General features: G+C 61.4%; 1 protein-coding gene across 6 annotated transcripts in view; it reads right to left on the minus strand.

Moving 5' to 3' along the window:
• The window catches only part of GNG12 (G protein subunit gamma 12), an 80311-nt gene that overhangs the window by 21463 nt on the left and 38676 nt on the right, over positions 1 to 20172 (minus strand). Inside the window, exon 1 of one of the 6 annotated variants that reach the window (XM_077904984.1) lies at positions 13988 to 14204. The exons of the other annotated variants lie outside the window; for them this stretch is intronic. The gene's annotated coding sequence lies outside the window, so the exon portion shown is untranslated. Of the gene's footprint in view, positions 1 to 13987; positions 14205 to 20172 lie in introns of those variants that run through there. 6 annotated transcript variants of the gene reach the window in all.

Consider the following 20172-nt stretch of genomic DNA (forward strand, 5'->3'; position numbering starts at 1 on the left):
CGGGGAGTCCCCAGGGACGTGGGACGGCGACTGGGCCCGGGGACTGGCTCAGCGGCACTGGCGGGTCCCTACCAGGTACCGGGCCCTGCCGAGCGCCGTGCAACGACCACCAACGCTCCGGGGGCGGCCCGACTGTCCTCACCCGGCAGAGGGAGAAACCGAGGCATGAAGTGATGGACACGGTGGGAGCCAGGGGCACCCCGGTGCTGGCATCCAACCGGGAAGGATGCGCCCGAACCTCGGCTGCACCGGGGCAGGGCGGCTCCGGGGTGCGCGGCGGGGCTTGGGGTGGCCGTCGCTGCGTGCGTCAGGGGCCCAGGCCCAGAGCTCGGCCGCGCGAGGAAGGCGACAGCTGCCCAGGGGCTGCTCCTCGGACGCCAGCCGTGCGGGGCGCCTCTCTGACTGCCGGGTCCCCGACGCGCACCCGTTCCTGGAGAGGGACGCCAGCCTGTGACGTCGGGCAGCCCGGCCGGCATGGCCTCCCTGGAGCGGGCGCGGACACGTCGGGCCTTGCTGTCCCCACGGCCTTGTGGCCCCGCGTGGCCCCTCTCACAGATGGAGGAAGCTCCTCGGGGGAGCGTTCAGTCCTGCTGGGGTCAAGGGGCGCCTGGACCCGGCGTCTCCCTGCCGTCCGCGGCCTGCAGTAGCCGCACCAGCCGCCCGGCTCCCCTGCTCGGGCCGCACCTCCTCATCAGGACAGGGACCCCGCGGCCGGCCGTCTGCACCGTGTGCTCCGGGGCTACACCCGCGGGCCCATGGCGACCAGGATGCGTGCACGGCACGACGTGGAGGACAGGAATCCACCCAGGCGCCCCAGCTCCTGGCCCTCCTGCACGGGAGTTTCGGGACTTTGGACAAATGGCTTCATTTCTTTGAATTTTCATTTTCTCTCCTCAAACGGGTAGGTGCATCCCCCTTAACCCCGCGGGTGATGGTGAAAGGCGGTGGCAGCTCGGAGAGAGCCTCTGGAGGCCGCGGAGAGGCCGCGAGCACCTCCCCGGTCTAGGTCTAGGTAACGGGGCCGCCGCCGCCAGATCAATATTTGGGGAAATGGCTGCATCACTGACCACGGCTGGAGTGAGCCCAGATCACCGGTCCGTCCCCTTAGAATCTAGGGTCTCTCAAGGCACGACAGCTCGACGTCCCTGCTTGGTAAACAGTAAGCACTTACTCTTCATTGAATTTGTGGAATGTGGTAATACAGCCGCGAATCCGCGACTTATAAGTTGCTTGAGAAGCAAAAAAAAAAAAAAACCCCAAAAAACCCAACAAAGTGACCTAAAGATTTCAGCTCTCCTGCATCACCGCAGGCCTCCGGATTCTTTCCCGGGAACCGGTCGGTGCAGGAAGGGGCTGAGAGGCTGGAGGCGGAGGCCGGTCCTCAGCAGGTGCACCGACCGCCCGAAGGAAGCCGAAGGCCAACTGGGATAATTAAAGGCCAGGCCTTCTCCTTGTTTAAAAAGCGGACTCCCCTCTCAACTCCCTGCTGACAAAGGCACAATTAAGTCGAGTCCTGTAGGAACACAGAAGGCAACTTTTCTCCTCCATTCTTAATTAAAAAAAAAAAAAAAAAAGGTCTCCACGCCCCCGCCCCGCCCCAGCTCAGCGCTGGAGGGAAGGTCACAAAACACTTCTTGTTTTTCTCCTCCTTCTTCTTCTTCTTCAGAAATTAAGCTTGCAACATCCTTTCTTCCCAGGATCCCAGGAGCCAGAGGTCTGGAAGCAGCCCTGCTGGGGACGCATCGGGGAGGCCGCTCTTGCCTGAGGGATGGAGCCGTGCCCAGGAGCCTCCTCCGTGGCTGTCCGTCTCTCCGTGTGGCCTAAAATAAAACCGGCGATTTTTTTTTTACACGGTTCTAAAAATAGGGGTTTGGCTCGAATCCACCAGTTGGTTTTGATTTTTAAATTAGGTGCCAAAAGAAAAAAAAAATCATGCTTAACCTCGTGAGTACCGCGAAGTAACTCCGAGAGACCGCAATGTTATCTTGATTTCAAGGTTCTCAAATATTCATTCTTTTAGAATCTGGGCAAAGGCGAAAGGAGATACACGGAAGGTCGGCGATGATGACGCGGAAGGCGTGCAGCCCAACGTGGAGGCCAAAGGCCGCACACACCCCTAAAGCAAGCGCTACTCTAAACGCTGTCTTGGGGCACGGGAGCTGGAGTTCAGCGATTCACTCAAAACACATGGAGGAACACTGGTGCGTGCCAACTTCAATCTCTCCTGATGTGGTTTCTGACACCAACTTCCAACGGCAGCTCTGGCAGCACCGAGAGCTCCCCGAGTGGCTGGTCCGCGACTTGGGTCCTCGGGACGGGACCGCTAAGCCTCCCTGCTTGGACGCCAGTCAGTGTGTGTCAAGCAAGGTGGGTGCCCGCTGCAGCCTGGACGCAGGCCTGGTCCTCAAGGGAGGCTGCAGGCGCCGCTGCTGCAAGACTTGCTGTGGGCAGCACCATATGAGCCCCCGGAGGGCCACCATGTCCTCCCCCCTCGCCCGGAACAGACACCCACGACCCACCGGGATGCTCTGAAGGCTCCCGGCTACTTCAGTTGTCCAGGAATGTACGCTATGCCAGCAATGTGGGCCGCCTGTGCCAGGGCAGATAGCGGCCTGGAGGCCACGGCCGGGGGGGGGGGGGGCTGTGTACATGGGGGGGGGCAGCTGTGTGCACGAGGGGCAGCTGTGTGCACGGGGAAGCAGCTGTGTGCACAGGGGGTCAGCTGTGTGCATGGGGGGCAGCTGTGTACATGGGGGGAGCCATGTGCACGGGGGGGGCAGCTGTGTGCACGGGGGGAGCTATGTGCACGGGGGGGCAGCTGTGTGCATGGGGAAGCAGCTGTGTGCACAGGGGGTCAGCTGTGTGCATGGGGGGCAGCTGTGTACATGGGGGGAGCCATGTGCACGGGGGGGGCAGCTGTGTGCACGGGGGGAGCTATGTGCACGGGGGGCAGCTGTGTGCACGGGGAAGCAGCTGTGTGCACAGGGGGTCAGCTGTGTGCATGGGGGGAGCCATGTGCACGGGGGGGCAGCTGTGTGCACGGGGGGAGCTATGTGCACGGGGGGGCAGCTGTGTGCATGGGGAGCAGCTGTGTGAATGGGGGGAGCTGTATGCACGGGGGGGCAGCTGTGTGCACGGGGGGCAGCTGTGTACATGGGGGAAGCTGTGTGCACAGGGGGCAGCTGTGTGCACGGGGGGGCAGCTGTGTGTACAGGGGGGGCAGCTGTGTGCATAGGGGGAGCTGTGTGCATGGGAGGCAGCTGTATGCATGGGGTGGGGAGTCACAGCTGTGTGCATGGGGGGAGCTGTGTGCATGGGGGCGCAGCTGTGTGCACGGGGTGGGGAGGCACAGCTGTGTGCACGCGGGAGCAGCTCTGTGCACGGGGGAGCAGCCGTGTGCATGGGGGGGCAGCTGTGTGCATGGGGTGGGGGGCACAGCTGTGTGCATGGGGGGAGCTGCTGTGTACATGGGGGCATAGCTGTGTGCACGGGGTGGGGGGCACAGCTGTGTGCACGGGGGGAGCAGCTGTGTGCACGGGGAGGAGCAGCTGTGTGCACGGGGAGGAGCAGCTGTGTGCACGGGGGGGAGCAGCTGTGTGCATGGGGGGGCAGCTGTGTGCATGGGGGGAGCAGCTGTGTGCACGGCGGGGGGGGGCAGCTGTGTGCACCAGGCTGCGGAGGACCCGCGGAGTGCAGTGGCAACAGTCCCCGTCCCCATCTGCCAAACCCAAACACGTCCAGAACTTCCAGAACTCGCTAAGTTAGAAGCAGAGGCTGGTGGTCGGCAGGGGGAGGGCAGGACGGTGGGAAGGCGGCGCCTTCCTCTAGGGGAGCAGGGAGGGGAGCGGCGAGAACCCGCACCCCGGACGACAGTCCACTTTTCAAAGGCTTCTGCTGCTGCAAAACGGTGCCTTTGCAGGGGGTGGCCTGGCATCCGGGCATCTCGGTGAGGAAAGGCCAGTGAAGGGAGCCCTGGCTTCATGATGCTCCAGAGGCAGACGCAGGAGGCGCTGCCAATCAGGGCCCGGCCTTCCAGGGGGCACTCAGAGGCCCGGGCACCCGGCTCCCGGGAATGCGCTTTACAAAGTGTCTCCTTGACGCGTGTCGTTTCCTTCGGAGACATGGGGATGTGGGGCAGCGAGATGGGAGCAGGGGGGCGGCGGGGAGAGGGCGGAGGGGCCACGGCCTCCGTCCCGGGCTGGCGGGTCGCTCACTCCCTCACCCGTCCTCGTGGGGCCTGGCCTCACACGTCGCCGTGTTGTCTTCGGGCAGCAGGACTGTCCTCCAAACACGAGGCTCTCTTGCGGCTGAGAGGGGGTCGCAGGTGCTGAGCCCGACACACACGGGGCTCACGGACACACGGCCTCAGCAGATGTCGGCCCCTTGCTCTGCCCCTTGCTCGCCCACCACCTCCCGTCCCTCCGCAGGGTCCCTCCCCATCCCCACTGACTGTCTCCCCCACTCGGTCCCTGAGGCGCCTCCCCGTCTCCGGCCAACTCCACACGGCGTCACCAGCCCCCCTGCAGGGCACGTTCCTCTCTGCCTATTTTTCCGGGGCCTCTCCCTCTCCCCGTCCCCCCCCGTCCCCCCGCAGGAGCAGTGGCCGGGCCCGGAGCCCCCTCCTCCCAGAGGAACGCAGGCCCACCGCGGAGGGAGGGCTGTAGGAGACGGGGCTGCGCGGCGGAGCTGCGCCCAGGCCGTGACCCGGGTCCCGGGATCGAGTCCTGCGTCGGGTCCCCGCAGGGAGCCTGCCTCTCCCTCTGCCTGCGTCTGCCTCTCTCTCTGGGTCTCTCATGAATAAATGAATAAAATCTTCATAAAAAGAGAAAAACAAACAGTGAATACACTCGTGCCCAGGACGAGGGAGACCGGCAATGACTGCGGGCCGGCCCGTCCGGGCAGCGAGGCCCCACACGGGCCACCTACCTGCCCTGCACCTCAGCCGCCGCTGCGCGGACACTCACGCTCCGACTCCCCGGGCCGCGACGTGAGGCGCACGAGGCACGTCCAGCTCCCGGAGCACACGCACATCCTCATGTCCCCACGAGGACCGTGTAACACGCTCCGGCTAGAAGGTCGGGCCTCGGGCTAACACGGGCGGCTGCTCCCGGAGAACAGGACGGCACCCCAAGGGGCTCGGCGCTCATGGGGCGCTCATGGGGCTCCCCACGGTCCCCAGGACCACATCCCACAGGCTGGGGGCTCCGTGCAGCTGAGGGCCTCCTCTCGGGGCTGCCAGCAGCGCAGGGGTTGGTGGGGCCCACGGGAGGGCAGCCCCCGCTGCAGCCCCCGCCTGGCCCCAGCCCCGTCCCCCTGCACATCCCCCATCCATCCCCCCGCCCATCTCCCCGTCACCCCCATCCCGTCCCTATCCCCTTGTCACCCTATTCCCCCTCCGTGTCCCTGCCGCTGCATCCCCCCACCCATCCCCCATCCCCCATCCCCCACCCACAGCCCTTGTCACGTCTGCAGAGACACGACAAGCCACAGCTTCTCACAAACAGGCAGGGGCTGTGCCCGCTGTTGCTGAGTCACTGGCCAAGGCCCGTCCCCTGTGCAGACTCTCCCAGAAAATGCCACAAACACAGAGTCAGGTTGCTCGTCCCTGCAGGGCCGTGTCACCAGCGTGCTCCGGGCCCTGCGACGGCAGCCACAGCTCAGCCGAGCCCCCCAGAGCCCGTCTCCCCATCGCAGGAGGAAGAGAAGGGGCGGGAAGGAAAGAAAGGACGAGTCTGAAGGTCTCCTGACAGGTGACGCCACAGGCCCCAGCTCCAGAGGCTCAGGCGGGTTGGGGGCCAGGCCCGTGGCCCCAGGGGTGCAACGGTCACACTGGTGCCGCCCTGCAGGCCTCCCCGCATGGCTGGGCTTGTTTCCCTCCACCCCCGCCCCCATCCCGACTGCTCCAGGGTGGACACCCTGCGCCCCCCACTCACACCTGCTGGGCTCCCTGCGCCCCCGGCCCGCACCTGCTCAGGTCCCCGTGGTCCCCCCCTACCGGCACCTACTGGGCTCACCACACCCTCCCTACACCCCCCCGCACCTGCTGGGCTCCCCACGCCCTACCCCCCCGCCTGCACCTGCTGGGCTCCCTGCGCCCCCTCACCCTGGCACCTGCTGGGCTCCCCACACCCTACCCCCCCGCCTGCACCTGCTGGGCTCCCTGCACCCCCCCACCCTGGCACCTGCTGGGCTCCCCACACCCTACCCCCCCGCCTGCACCTGCTGGGCTCCTGCGCCCCCCTACCCTGGCACCTGCTGGGCTCCCCACGCCCTTGCCCGCACCTGCTGGGCTCCCCACCCCCCCCCACCCGCACCTGCTGGGCTCCCCGCACCCCCTGCCCACACCTGCTCGGCTCCCTGTGCCCCAACCCTCGACCGCACCTGCTGGGCTCCCCACGCCCCCCCACCCGCACCTGCTGGGCTCCCCGCACCCCCTGCCCACACCTGCTCGGCTCCCTGTGCCCCAACCCTCGACCGCACCTGCTGGGCTCCCCACGCCCCACCCCCCGCCTGCACCTGCTGGGCTCCCTGAGCCCCCCACCCTGGCACCTGCTGGGCTCCCATGCCCTCATCTGCACCTGCTGGGCTCCCCACACCCCACCCCCCCCCCCGCACCTGCTGGGCTCCCTGCGCCCCCCCACCCTGGCACCTGCTGGGCTCCTGTGCCCTCGTCCGCACCTGCTGGGCTCCCCATGCCCCTGCCCACACCTGCTCGGCTCCCCGTGATCCGCCCACACCTGCTGTGCTCCCCTCGTCCCCCGCCTGCACCTGCTCAGGTCCCCGTGCGCCCCGCCCGTGGGACCACAGCGCCAAGGGCCTCAGGGGCCCGCGCCCCCACCCACCACAGCCTCAGCCGTGCCACAGCGGGACCTCAAAGCAGACAAAACTGGCAGAGATGCCCCGTGTGCAAGCGCGCCCCGAAAACACCTGCCCTAGGAACAGCCCGCTTCCAGGAAGGCTTGTCCTGCTTGTCCGCAGGAGGCTGCTTGAGAATCCCGCTCAGAGGGAGGCACACGGCCCCGCGGGCCAGTGGAAGCTGGCAGATGTGTGGTTTTGGGTAAAAGGAGGAGGAGCTGCACAGGGGGCGAATCCTGGCCCGACCACGCACCCCATGAACACTGAGCAGGACCTACGTGCTCAAAGGCTGCGGGGACGGCGCGGTGCGTGGCGAGGAGCCAGCTGTGTGCACTGCTCCCCCCTTCCTTCCACGGCCTCTCGGCCGCCTCCTCGGGTGAGCAGGTGCCACGGGTACTCACGGCCCTGGGGGGAGCCCGGCCCTGGGGGGAGCCCGGCCCACATTGGGGAAGCAGGCAGGGCTGCGGCCTAGGGCTATGGTCACCGTCTCCGCGCCTCTGTCCCCTCATCTCCGTCCACAAAGGCCTCAGAGGCCGGCGCTGCCTCCTCACGGGCGGTTGTGAGGCTCGACCAGAAGGACGCGGGGAGACCTAAGTGTGCCACGAGCGCTGCTCCTTACCCCCAGAAGACTGTTCCCAAAGGATTCTAGAAACCAGACGCTCCACCTGCCTGAAGGTCCACGCAACAAACAAATCCTCCCTTTGAACCCTGGCAGCGAGGACGGTGCGGGTGCCCGGGCCCCCCTCGGCGCGAGCGCCCCCGCCTCCCCTCACCCACTGGGCCCCGCGGCTCTGGAAAGCAGGGTGGCCGAGGCCTTGAGCCTCCACGGGCGGGGGGCATGGGCCGCGGCGCCCCGGGGTCTCAGGGACACCCCTGCGTCGGAGCCCGCCTTCCGGGGTGTGGGGGGCCCTCGCTGGCACGAGCAGGGCCCTGACCCAGACCCGCACCCGGACGTCCCGGGGCGGGGCCCCCAAGCACCCAGGGCCCGGGACTGGGAACTGCAGCACCCGCTGGCCCTCTGCTCAGGGAGCCGGGTCAGGGCGACCTTTTCCCCTCGTCCTTCCCTTCCGCTCCTTGGGCCAAGCGCGACACCTAGTGGCACCAGGGACACGCTGTCCTCAGGGCGGGCAGGGCGGGCAGGCGGGGAGCTGAGGCCCTGGACACGTGGGCAGCCTAGACCCGGGGGCTGGGACCCGGATCCGGATCCGATTCAGACGTCGCCTGGATTCAGCCCGGCCCCGCCGGCCAAGGCGACTGCCCTGCTGCTGTGCGGCCGAGCCCGAGCTGCCCGGGGCGCCGGGTCCCTTCCCAGTCCCAGGGCTGCGACTCCTGCTTCAGAAAGGACGACGGGGACAACACTTAGGCCTCGAGCCATCGCGGGGGCTCTTTCTTCTATCTCTTAAGGTCCTGAAAAATGAGCTTGTTGGAGCAGATGCGAGCGGTGGAAGGCCTCTCCCCAGCTCAGGGGCTCCTCTAGGGTCTTGGGGGTAGAGCCGGGACTAGGGATGAGGTTTCCTGCCAAAGAACCCCGTGCTTGTCTTCACACACGGTGCCAGTTGGTGACCGGGAGCCCCGAAGCTCACTCCTCGCCATGTCCTGAATCTGTGTCACCTCATGCGATCCTGTTAAGCACCTGAGGGGGCACCTGACGGGATGAGCACTGGGGGCTGTACTGCATGTTGGCCAATCCAACGTCAGTGAAAAAAATACGCAAAAAATAAAAAAATAAAAAATACAAGAACCTATGATGCATCTTTAACATGAAAATACCCCAGTAAAAAAATCGTGCTCTCAAATCATTACAAAAAGGAAAATAAAAAGGTCCCAAAATAAATGGAGAAGCTTTCGACCTAACCCAGTTATGGGCTCTTAACTGCTTTGCCCCTGTTGGATCCGGTTACACGATGGATCCGAAATATTCATGTATCAGTGTCCTCAGGCTCTCACAACTGGCATGAACCATGGGCCCAGGCGGACAGTGGTTCAAGGATGAGTTACTATCCAGGGAAGCAGGGGACACGTTTCATGACATCACTTCGGGGTAACTCTGGGACTCCAGGGACAGCGACGCAGCCTATAGGGCCAGGTGCCGGGCAGACCTGGCCCTTTACTTTTATTATGATTCCAGACGAATCACACACATTCCAGGAGCGCCACTGAGTGGTACCTCAGAGAGCAGCACAGGCAAAGCCCTGCCGGGACTCTGCAGGTGGAGGGGACCCGGCCGCCGGCCACACGCAGCCTCCCCGGGTGCCTGGACCACTTCTTCCTGCACCTGGGAAAGCAGCCCCTGTGGGATCTGGTGCTCCCAGGTCTTGGAAGGAGCTCGCCTCCCTGGCCAGCATCTCCAGAACGACCCTGAAGGGCCGCGGTGACAGCATATGCTGCATATGCTGGAGTGTTCAGCCCGGAACGCTCCGCGCCCGTCCCTGGACGGCACCATCTCACTTAACGCCCGGGTCTAGGGGTCAACGCCAGCCTGGCCTACACTCCCATCCCTGCCCCGGGCCAGTCTGCCTCTCAAGGGAACTGCTAGGCTCCCACGGGACCTACCACAGGCGCGGGGTCACGGATGTGTCCGTCTGTGGGACCATGAACCCATCTGTCCTTATGTGCTCAGTACCCAGCACTGCGTCTGGTTGCAAAGGTGCCGACTTCCAACGAACTAGAAAGGAAAGCAAGGAATTTGGGGCTGGGAAGAGGTTTAAGAGGTCAGGGTGTTTGAATTCCTGCCCAATACAGAATTTCCCTTAAAATATCACTACAGAGAAACACAACTTTTCAAAGGTGTGTGTACACACACGCGCACAGATCGTTCTCGACGTACCACGGCGTTATGTCCCGATAAACCCATCGCAAGTTGAAAATAGTGTTCAGTGGAAAATGTGTTTAATACATTACCTCTCACACTACACACAAAAATAAACCCAAAGCTGATTAAACACCTAATTGTGAGACCTGAAACCGCAGAACGCCTAACAGAAAACACAGGCAGCCAGCACCCTGTCAGACGCGGGCCTTAGCAACGCTTACGGATGTGTCTCCCGAGGCAAGGGAAGCAACAGCAAAGATAAACTATTGGGATTACACCAAAAATAAAAAGATTTTGCACAGCAAAGGAAGCCGTGAACAAAACGAAAACGCAACCTATTGAATGGGAAAAGGTATTTGCAAATGATATACCTGGTAAGGAGTTAATACCCATAATATATAAAGAACACAACTCAAAACACACACACACACACACACACACCCCAAATAATCTAATTAAAAATGGGCAGAAAACTGGAATAGGCTTCTTTTCAAGGAAGACATACACGTGGCCAAAAGACATGTAGAAAGATGCTCAGCATCACTAACCCTTAGGGAAATACAAACCAAAACCACAGTAAGATGTTACCTTATACCCGTCAGACCAGCTCCCAACAAAAAGACAAGAAATGACAAGTGTTGGCAAAGAGGAAGATAACAGGAGGCCTGGGGCTTTGTTGCTGGGAATGTAAATTAGTGCAGCCACTGTGGAAAACAGTACAGAGGCTCCTCAAACAATTAAAAATGGGAATACTACATGACCCGATAATCCCACTGCTGGGTATTCACCCAAAGAAAACAGAAACACTAACATGAGGGGCGCCCGGAGGGCTCAGGTCATGACCCCAGGGTCCTGGGATGGAGCCCCACACCCGGCTCCCTGCTCAGCGGGGAGTCACCTTCTCCCCCCGCCCCTCGCCCTCAAAATGCTCTTTCTCTGTAATAAATACATTAAATCTTTTTTTAAAAAAAAACCATTAATATGTAAAGATACATGCACTCGTATGCCTAATGCAGCATTATTTGCAGTAGCTAAGACGTGGACGCGAGCTAAGTGCCCGCCCGCAGGTGAACGATAAAGAGGACGTGGGGGGGTATTTACACGTATACACACGCACATCCACAGATCACGGGGTATAACTCAGCCGTGAACAGAACGGGATCGTGCCATTTGTGGCAAGGGCGGACCTAGGGTACTGTGTTAGGGGACATAGGTCAGGCAGGGATAAACACATTCCACAGGCTCTCCCTTACGTGTGAAATATAAAAAAAAACAGGTTAATACCCAACCAGCCACAGATTCACAGATACCAGAGACAGAACTGGCGTCGGCCAGAAGCAGGCGGGATGGGGAGTGGGTAAAACAGTTGAGGGGGATTTAAAGGGTACGAAGTTCTAATCATAAAGCAAACCGCTCACGGAGGCTGCAGCGCAGCACAGGGGACACGGTCGGTCGTACTGCGAGGACAGCACGGAGACAGGGCGGGTGCGGTGTGCCCGAAGCCGACGGTGCCGTGTCGACGGAGCTTCGACAAAAGTGATTTCCTCAAAAAGCTTCTATTTTGGAGGGACAGATTAGAGACAGATGAACACAGGAAAAGTGGGAAGGAGCAAAGGCTTGGGAGACCCTTGACGGTGCAGGGACGTTCTCCAGCTTGACCGCGACGATGGCCAGTTTTTTTTCCGCAAGATTTTTTTCCTCCTGATTTTTCAAGATAGATCAGCTACTTAGAGAAAAATGTGTGACACATATTAACACGGACCACAGATTCCAAACGTTCACGTGTTGCTCTGTCTCCTTCTAATATTTTCTCCGTGAGTTTTTAAAGGGGCTGAAATCACATTCTGTGATTTTATGCGCTGCTCCTTTGCAGCAGAGGCGTTTCCCTACGTGATTATAACGTCTTCCTAAACATCATGTTTTAAGACTTTTGATAGAATTTCAGACTTAGAGAATCTAAGTTACAGCAACAGCGAAAACGATTCTCTGAGGTCTTTCACCCAGATTTGGATTCCTCAAATGTCAACGTTTTTGGTATATTTACTTTTTATTTATTCTTGAAAAAAATGTATTTGGAAGAGCGTGTGCACGCGAGCGTGGGACGGGGAGCGGGGCAGAGGGAGAGAGTCCAGCAGACTCGGGCTGAGCACAGGCCCGATGTGGGGCGCGACCCCACAACCCTGAGATCACAGCCGGCCGGCGTCGACTCTGAGTGGGATGCAAACTGCTCAGACCGCGCAGGCGCCTCTCCTCTAATTCCCGCACTCCCCCTCCGACGGAGAGCACGAGACACCCGCAGATGTGAGGCCGCGGCCTCGAATCCTCCCGCGTGGCTCTCGCGTCAGCACGCTGCAGTCAGCGGGCAGCGGGCTCCGGAAGCTGACGCTGGCGACCCCATGGCCGTTGGCCCGACGGCAGCGGAACCTCCCAGTTCAGGCCGCGTTCAAGCGTCACATCCGCCGCCCTTGACTCCGGGATGGTCCCTGAGCCTTCCTTTGTATTTCACGATTCCGATCCTGGGGCATGCAGACCCTTATTTTGTGAGACGCCCCTCAGTTGGCCTTTATCCTGACAGATTAAGGTCATGTGCTTTGGGCCACAGAAGCGAGGACGCGGGACTTTCAATGACCTTGGCCAGATCCCACTATGTGAACGCTCCCTTACTGTGCAACGGGGGCCGCTGTGCACTGTTGCTACGACCCCCGGGTCGTGCTCTTTCTTTTTCTTCCTGTGCACTGTCTACCTACTGGCTTCTCCCCTTATTATTTTTTTTAAATTTTTTTATTTATTTATGATAGTCACAGAGAGAGAGAGAGAGAGAGAGAGAGGCAGAGACACAGGCGGAGGGAGAAGCAGGCTCCATGCACCGGGAGCCCGACATGGGACTCGATCCCGGGTCTCCAGGATCGCGCCCTGGGCCAAAGGCAGGTGCCAAACCGCTGCGCCACCCAGGGATCCTTCCCCGTTATTTTCTATATTAATGATTAAGTCATAAAGTTAAAAGAATGGATTCAGGCTACTTTAAGGATGTTTTGAATGTTGATTGATGACTTCTTTTCTGAGAGCTCCTGTCAGGTTGCAGCCCTTCCTGGACAGCGGTGTCCACGCCTCCTCGCGTGGAGTGGCCTTGCACACCGCCCTGCTGGAAGACAGTCGGGGTCGGCAAAGACCCAGAGTCCTGCGTTGCTGCATGAGCAGATTCCATCTTCAAGGACAGCTGGCACGGGGTGTCCCTCCCCCCGCAATCCCCCGCGTGATGACCTCGAGCTCCTACCGCAGAGAAATACAAGATAACACAGGGGTGCCCGGTGGCTCAGGTGGCTAAGTGTCGAGATCTCAGGGTCCTGAGATTGAGCCCCACGGCGGCGTCACTGTCGTCATCGTTGTCCCTGCTCCGCGGGGAGCCTGCGTCTCCCTCTACCCACCCCTTGCTCGTGCTCACTCTCTCTCAAATAAATACAAACAAGCCAGGCTGTGCTAAGGGCATGAGGTTCTTCAGTAACAAGCAACTGGCGGGGGGGCGGGGGAGGACTGCAAGGTGGACCCAGGCGGGCGCCCGCTTCCTTGGGAAAGAGCGCAGGGTTGTGCAGCTGGGAGCGGGGAGGCTCAGCACCGCCGTCCGCGTCTCACGCTGCTTACCACAAACTGCAGCTGCCAATCGCCGGCCTCTGCTGAGCCGTGAGCCCCTGCTGCGCCCTCGCCCCAACAGCCCTTTCCTGGCGCCAACCCCGCCCCTGGCCTTCCCGCCTGTCCCGCGGTGCAGTCCCAGGTGGAGCGGGTTGCAATTGTGCGTGAGAACGAAGGCTTGAGAGCCCTGTGAAGGGAGAGGCTTGCGGCCGTCCTGGTGCTGCTCGGCCCTGCAGCCGCCGGCGCGCCAGGCGCGGTACTGAGTCGGGCTGTCTCGGCACCGGGCTGTCGGCCCCTTTCCACGGCGGATGGAGGACCGAGAAAGGCCGTGTGTGTGTGTGTGTGTGTGTGTGTGTCCCTCCAGACAACAGGTGCGGTGCTGCAGCTGCCGGCCCGGAGCGTGAGTGTCCACGGGGAACAGTGAGCCCGTGTGGCGGGCGGACACAGGCCGGCAGGGACTCCAGCTCCGCAGGCTCACTGCTCCCCCGCGCCTCTGGAGCCCAGACACAAGGCCAGTCTCCAGGACCTTACCCCGGGGGACAACTAGCCCCACCCCCACATGCCTGCTTAGCACTTAGGACACTCGGTTTCCATATATTGGGCACAAAAAGCAAAGAGGAGATGGCCAAAAAAATGTTTTTCTTACATGAAAATTGCGTGAGATGAAAAATCATACACAAAATATATGCTTACGATCAGTAATCGTTAGAAACCTCTTCTGAAGTACTTAAGAAGATTCACGATCGTGACCTGTGCGGTGGGTGTGCACTCTTCCCTTTCGCATCCTCTTGAGGAAGAACAGGCCCAGGTACGCAGGGAACCGGCTGCAGGAGCCACAAACGGCCGCTTCACAAGGCCCGGCCCCAAACACCCAGCATCTCAGGGCTTCTGAGAGCAGAGAAAGGACCAAGTCTTAATGCATCGCTCGTACCAATGCGACGGCGCCCTCCACTTGGGGGTGGGAATCCAGAGCCACGGGGACACGAGCCACGCGTGGTGAACAAGCCGGTGGCTGAGGCCTTCACCGCGAGGGCTCTCATTACAGAGACACGACGGAAGCCGAATAACTGGGTCAGAGCTGCTCCTTTCAAGCCAGGGAGTCATCAGGGGCTTAGCCAGGGCGTCAGGATAAAAATCCTATTTTAACAAAAGAGGAAACACAGGGAGAGGATTTTCTGTTTCAACTCCCTATCCTTCCGTTTCGCACTTGGGTTTCTCAAATAACACGAAACGTGTAGGAAGTGGAAAATAAACGTCGCTGGCCTCGCTGCGGCCGAAAGCGACTGTCGGGCAGGTATGAGTGGCCAGGGAGGGTGAACCCGGCGGGGGCGTCGGCCCAGCAGGACGAACCCCGGAGTCCGGGCGAGCGAGGCGAGATGCCGCGTGGGCGCGAGGGTCACGCGTACGTATCCGGGCGGTGCCTGACATTTTCTATATCCCGGTAGTTCCTGTCTCTATACTGGGAGCAACTTTCCATCATCAGCATTGATGGAGGGACCTGGCAAAAAAAAAGAATAAATAAAACCCCAAGTAATAGGTGTGAGCCTTGAACCTGGTAGTGTCTTAACCATGTCGTTCTCTACAGACATAAAAACATGCATTTAGGTCACTCGGGGGGGCTCAGTGGTTGAGCATCTGCCTCTGGCCCAGGATGTGACCCGGGGTCCTGGAATCGAGTCCCGCGTCAGTCTCCCTGCATGGAGCCTGCTTCTCCCTCTGCCTGTGTTTCTGCTTCTCTCTCCCTCTCTCTTTCTCTGTGTCTCTCATGAATAAATTTTTAAAAATCTGAAAAAAAATTAAAACACGCATTTAAACCTGAGTTTAGAATAATTGTTTCCAGGCAAAAGGAAAGAAAAGAACCAGAAAAGGTCGTGCCGAGCAGGGCCCTTCATACCCTGAGCCGCACAGGCCGCCAGAACGGGAAGCCGAGGCCCTGCCCCGCACGGCCCAGGCGACCTGGTCCTGCTCCAGGGGCGAGGTCGGCCAGCGCCTCAAGGATGGGAACCCTGTGCACGCCTGGATGTGCGCAGGGGCCCGGGAAGCCAGGTAGGACCCACGTCCCCTCCTCTAGCTTCTTTCCAACACACTGAGCTCTGAGTAAGCAGAGCACCGCAGGCCTCTGAGCCACAGGAGGGGAGGGATGCGGGCAGGTCGCCGGCCCGCGCCTGACGCTCGACGCACGGTTGTGGCTTTGCCAGCGCGGACAGTTTCACGGACATTGCTTCGTTTTCTTTCTGTTTTAGGAGAATTTTCCACCGGGCCTACGTTGGCCGGCCAACGCCTCCCGGCTGCCCCTGCAGGGCCTTCCTCCGAGCCACCCCGAAGCTGCCGGAGGGCTGGGCACCGGCCGCCTTTCTGCAGGAATGCTGGAACCTTCCCCCTTCAGAGGGTGTGCGGGGCCGCGACCCAGCCCCAATAGCAGTTCCTCACTGGGCCTGCGTCCCCTCCTCCACTGAAAGGTCAGGTGCCCCCAGCGGGGACTCAGGTGAGGCGCAGAAGAGGTCACACGTGGGGGCAAGCAGCGAAGCAACGTGGAGTGTGAGCGCTCGCCAACGGCATAACGGGGCGGAGGGAAAGCCCTGGAGCGAGCCTGCCGGTCGGTTGGTCCTCTGGGGCCTACGGAGGACCTGGCCTTCTGCATCCCGGGCCATGGACTCTCGAGGGTCTTATGACAAGACGACAGAGTCAGCAGCAGCACATGCTGACGGCAGCGAAGGGGTCCTTGGGGCGAGGGGTCTGAGGCTGAAGCTCCCTGGTCGGCGCGGCCACATGGGGTGCCCCTCGTCCATGGATCGGCAGTGGCTGCTCTGTGGTCCCGTGGCTCAGCTCCGGGCTCAGGGAGTGGCCCACGAGGCTGGGACAGAAAGGCTGCCGGGTGGCTGGCAGCGAGTGTGTCCCCGTAGGTGCCCGGGCTCAGGGCAGGTGCTCGGCCTGCGTTCCCCACCCTCCGGCCCCTCCCTTGAGGCTGCGCCCCTTCCCTTGGCCCTGGCTCTCCACCAGGTCCTAAGCTTCCACACACAGTATTCCAGAACCGTCTCTACAGACCCCACGTCAGAACGGGGCTCCAGCTCACCGGGCAGTCGTTCACCAAAGACGTCCAGGCACGGGTTACGCAGGCTTCGAAATCAGCCCGACAAACAGCGAGCTTGCTTGGTTCCACGCGGACCCGCCACTGCCCGGGAGTGTCCGCGGCCCCAGGAGGACCCCACAACAATCCGCCCGAGGGACGCCTGCCGCGTCGTGTCCGAGGGGCCGGTCCTCCTGGGGCATGGCTCAGCTCCGCCACGGGCCCCCGACGGGAAGGTCCTGTCTCCTCTCGAGACCCCCTTTGGTTCCACCAAGGTGCCAACTACGCAGGCTTGCGGAGAACCAGACCGCTCTGACTCCCAGGCGCCTGGACACCACGGCTACGGCTGCGCCTTCTCACGACCCTTACAAGCGACAGAGAAACGTTTCCCGGGCTAGTGGCAAGACCACGTCGCCAACTCTTGGCAAGGAAACGAGAGGAGGCCTCAAGAGGCCAGTGGCTTAGCGGACGGAGCCTGCCGTCCTACCCGCCACGGCCTGGTATTCGTGAGCAGCCCTGCCCCGCGACGTTCTCGTTCTCTCCCGAGCACGACTGTGAGAACAGCTTCTTGCACGCGGTGTCTCCGTGCAGCCGTCTGTCGCCGGGACAAATGTCGTGCAATTCTCCCCCGTAAGGTGAAGACGCCGGGAAGAGGTCAGCCACCCTCCTCTGGGACTTGCACCCGCACGCCCCACGCGCTAGTTCCCGCAGCGACGCCGCGCAGCACCCTCACCCCTACCCACGCAGAAACGGAGGCTTTCGGAGCAACTGGCCTGCCCGGGGCCCACCCAGCCGGAGGTCCTGAGCGGCGCATGTGGGGCCGGGCAGCCGGAGCTTTGCTCCCAGCCCTTGGGCCACGCACGCGGCCTCTGCAACCCAAAGTCACATCATTTGCTACGAAGGACTCACGAGCTTTGCAAGATAGTCTTTTACAGCAGGAAGCTGCACGTACTTTGATTTTTTTCCCCTCCGATTCCTATTTGATCCTCCCCCCTCCCCCCAAAAAATGTTAGAGAATTGGACTATTTTTTTTTCCAAGGCTCTGAGGACGTTTCAGGAATCAGGGCAACAGTCAAAAGCAAATAATGGTAAAAGCTGCTACTTGCCAAACGTAGACCGTGTGGCAGGCCGCTGTGAACGCCCGCGCCGGCGCTTCCCCTAACGCCGCCGCTTCCGGGCACCTGGCATTACCCTCACCCAACAAGCAAGGAGGTGGAGGCTCAGAGACTCTGCCCGACGTGTCTGGGTTGCTAAGGAAGCTGCGGCCTCCGCCTCCCGCCCACACCCGTGCCTCCGGCCGCACGGCGGGCACACACACCAGGCGTCCCGGGTCGCGGCCGTCTATGCCACCCGAAGGGCCAAGCGGAGAGCCAAGGTGAGGCCCCAGGTGGGAGTGGTGGGAGGTGCAGGGGGGGGCTTGCCCGCCTGGGGTTCCCGCGTCATCGGGGCACGGGCGAGCGCACACTCTGCAAGCCTTCACTTCTCAGAGTCGTGCAAACCCCACGGGGCGCGGCAAGTCAGCTCTCGGAGCGAGAGAAACCGCGTCAGGGTCACAAGCACCAGAAATGGTGGCTGGTGGCTGAGCGTGGAGTTTCCAGGTCCTCGCCGCCGGCGCGACGGGAGGGAAGCCTTCCCGGAGGCAGGTCAAGGGCTTCTGGGACCTCAGAGGTGGGGGTCGGGGGAAGCAGCCTGCACCTGGGATCTCTGCCCCGGCAGATGCGCGGCCTGGGGTGCACGCGCACCGCCCACCCCTGTGACGGGAACGTGATGGGGGGGGCCAGGCTGGGCTCTGGAAGCAGCACCTTCCCAGCAATTCCCCCCCTCCCCGTTCCCTGAGGATGGGGGTGAGACACCTGGGCGGGAGGAGGGGGTAGGGAGCGTGCGGGGCTGCCCGGGTTTCCAGGAGGTCGGAAGGCTGCTTTGGGGGGCGCTGAAGAGGAGCTCCTGGCCCTGGCCAGGGGTAGCAGTTAATCTGACAAGATGCTAAAGTGGAAGTTTCCACTCCAGCATCAAGATTCCACAGATGGGAAATTCCAGAGCAAGGGGCCAGACCACGATGTGGAAATTTCTAGGAAGCTGACCTCGCGGGCTCCAAGATCATGAGGAGGACGCCCAAATGGGTTTGGGGCAGCAGAACGCCACGGAGGGGTCTGTGGGGCAGATTCCTCACAGGTGCTCGGACCCCCCCCAGTCCCCCACCCCCGACGGTGACGGGCAGACGGCTGGCCCTTCATTTCAAGCCTCAGGGAAGGGGTTTCACAAGCAACACCTGCAAGGCCCGGTCGGGGTCCCCCAGGTGCGGACCCCGGAGGAACAGAAGGCCGCTCAGGGGTGGCTGCCCAGCTCCCCTCCGGGAGCTGAAGCCCCGGGAACCCTGGGCTCCGGGAATGCCGGCCTGTCTCCCTGAATCAGGCTCCACCCAAAGGGCTGAATCCCGCCTGAGGCTGCGGGAACGTGCGTGGAGGCCCGAAGCTGCCGGCCGATGTCACAGCTAGCAGGAGACGTGCCTGAGTTCTGGGAGATCCAACAGAAAGTTCCAGAGGGAGTCCTTGAGAAAGCCACGGAAGCCAGCAGGATGGAGAGAGACCCAGAGGACCCAGAGCCAGGTGGGATGGCAGCAGTCGGCTTCACGCAGGGAGGCCTGACGCGGGCAGGGCTGGAGCACGGGGAGGCCCGTCCCCGCAGGATGGCGGCGTCTTCTCTCGGGCGAACGCCGACTGCTGTGGGCCACACCGAGCACTTCCAGGTTCCAGAGGGAATGCGTACGTCTGCTGTGTGTCACCTAAAGGGGCCACGGGACTCCTCACTGCCTAAGAGCAACCAGAAGAGTCACGGGCTTGACCGAGTTTTGAAGAGAAAATGGGGGCAAGACACACTCCACTGCATAGACTTTGAAGGAACAGTGAGAGACAGACTCAGCTGGGGGCTCAGGAGGTCGAGCGTCTGACTCTTGAGTTCAGCTTGGGTCATGATCTCAGGTCATGAGATGGAGCCTCGAGTCAGGTTCTGTGCTCTGGGCGGAGTCAGCTTGAGATTCTCTCCCTCTCTCCTGTTCTTTCCCCAGCTCATGCTCATTCTAAATAAATAAATAAAATCTTAAATAAAAAAAAAAAAGAACCACACACAACAAAGAATACAGCTGCATCCTGTTAGGTCTCCTAGGTCACGTGTGCAACCTGGCAGGCCAGCAGGGGCCAGGGACTTCACAGATGCGACCTGGGCCAGGCCCCCTAACAGCTCCACGAGGCACATGTTCTCTCCCCATTGCCAGCTGAGGAAACTACGGCTCAGAGAGGTTAGGCACCACTCCGAGTCGCACGGGTCGGTGAGTAAAGCAGTAGCCTGGACTCCACCTCAAGTCTGACACCTAATCCTGAACCCTTTTTTAAGATTTTATTTATTTATTCATGAGACAGAGAGAGAGAGAGGCAGAGACACAGGCAGAGGGAGAAGCAGGCTCCACGCAGGGAGCCTGAGGTGGGACTCGATCCCGGGACTCCAGGATCAGGCCCTGGGCTGAAGGTGGCGCTAAACCGCTGAGCCACCCGGGCGCCCCCCCCCCCGCCCCCCCGAACCCTTTTTATTCCTGCAGATGAGTGGTTTCCAGCAGACAGTGGTGGCTGGAGCAGAGCAGGAACCTGGGGCCTGCCCAGCCTTCCCTCGTCCCGAAGCTGGAACACCAAGAAGCAGAGCTTGAAAACCACTGAGCTGCACGATCTGAGCAGTGTCTTCCAACCCTGGGATCCCAGGATCTGCTCATCTGTCTGGAAGGTGGACCCATAGCAGCAGACGTGGGGAAGAGGGAAAATCC

Source organism: Canis aureus, chromosome 8 (genome assembly GCF_053574225.1).
Source record: "Canis aureus isolate CA01 chromosome 8, VMU_Caureus_v.1.0, whole genome shotgun sequence".
Classification (NCBI taxonomy): Eukaryota; Metazoa; Chordata; class Mammalia; order Carnivora; family Canidae; genus Canis; species Canis aureus.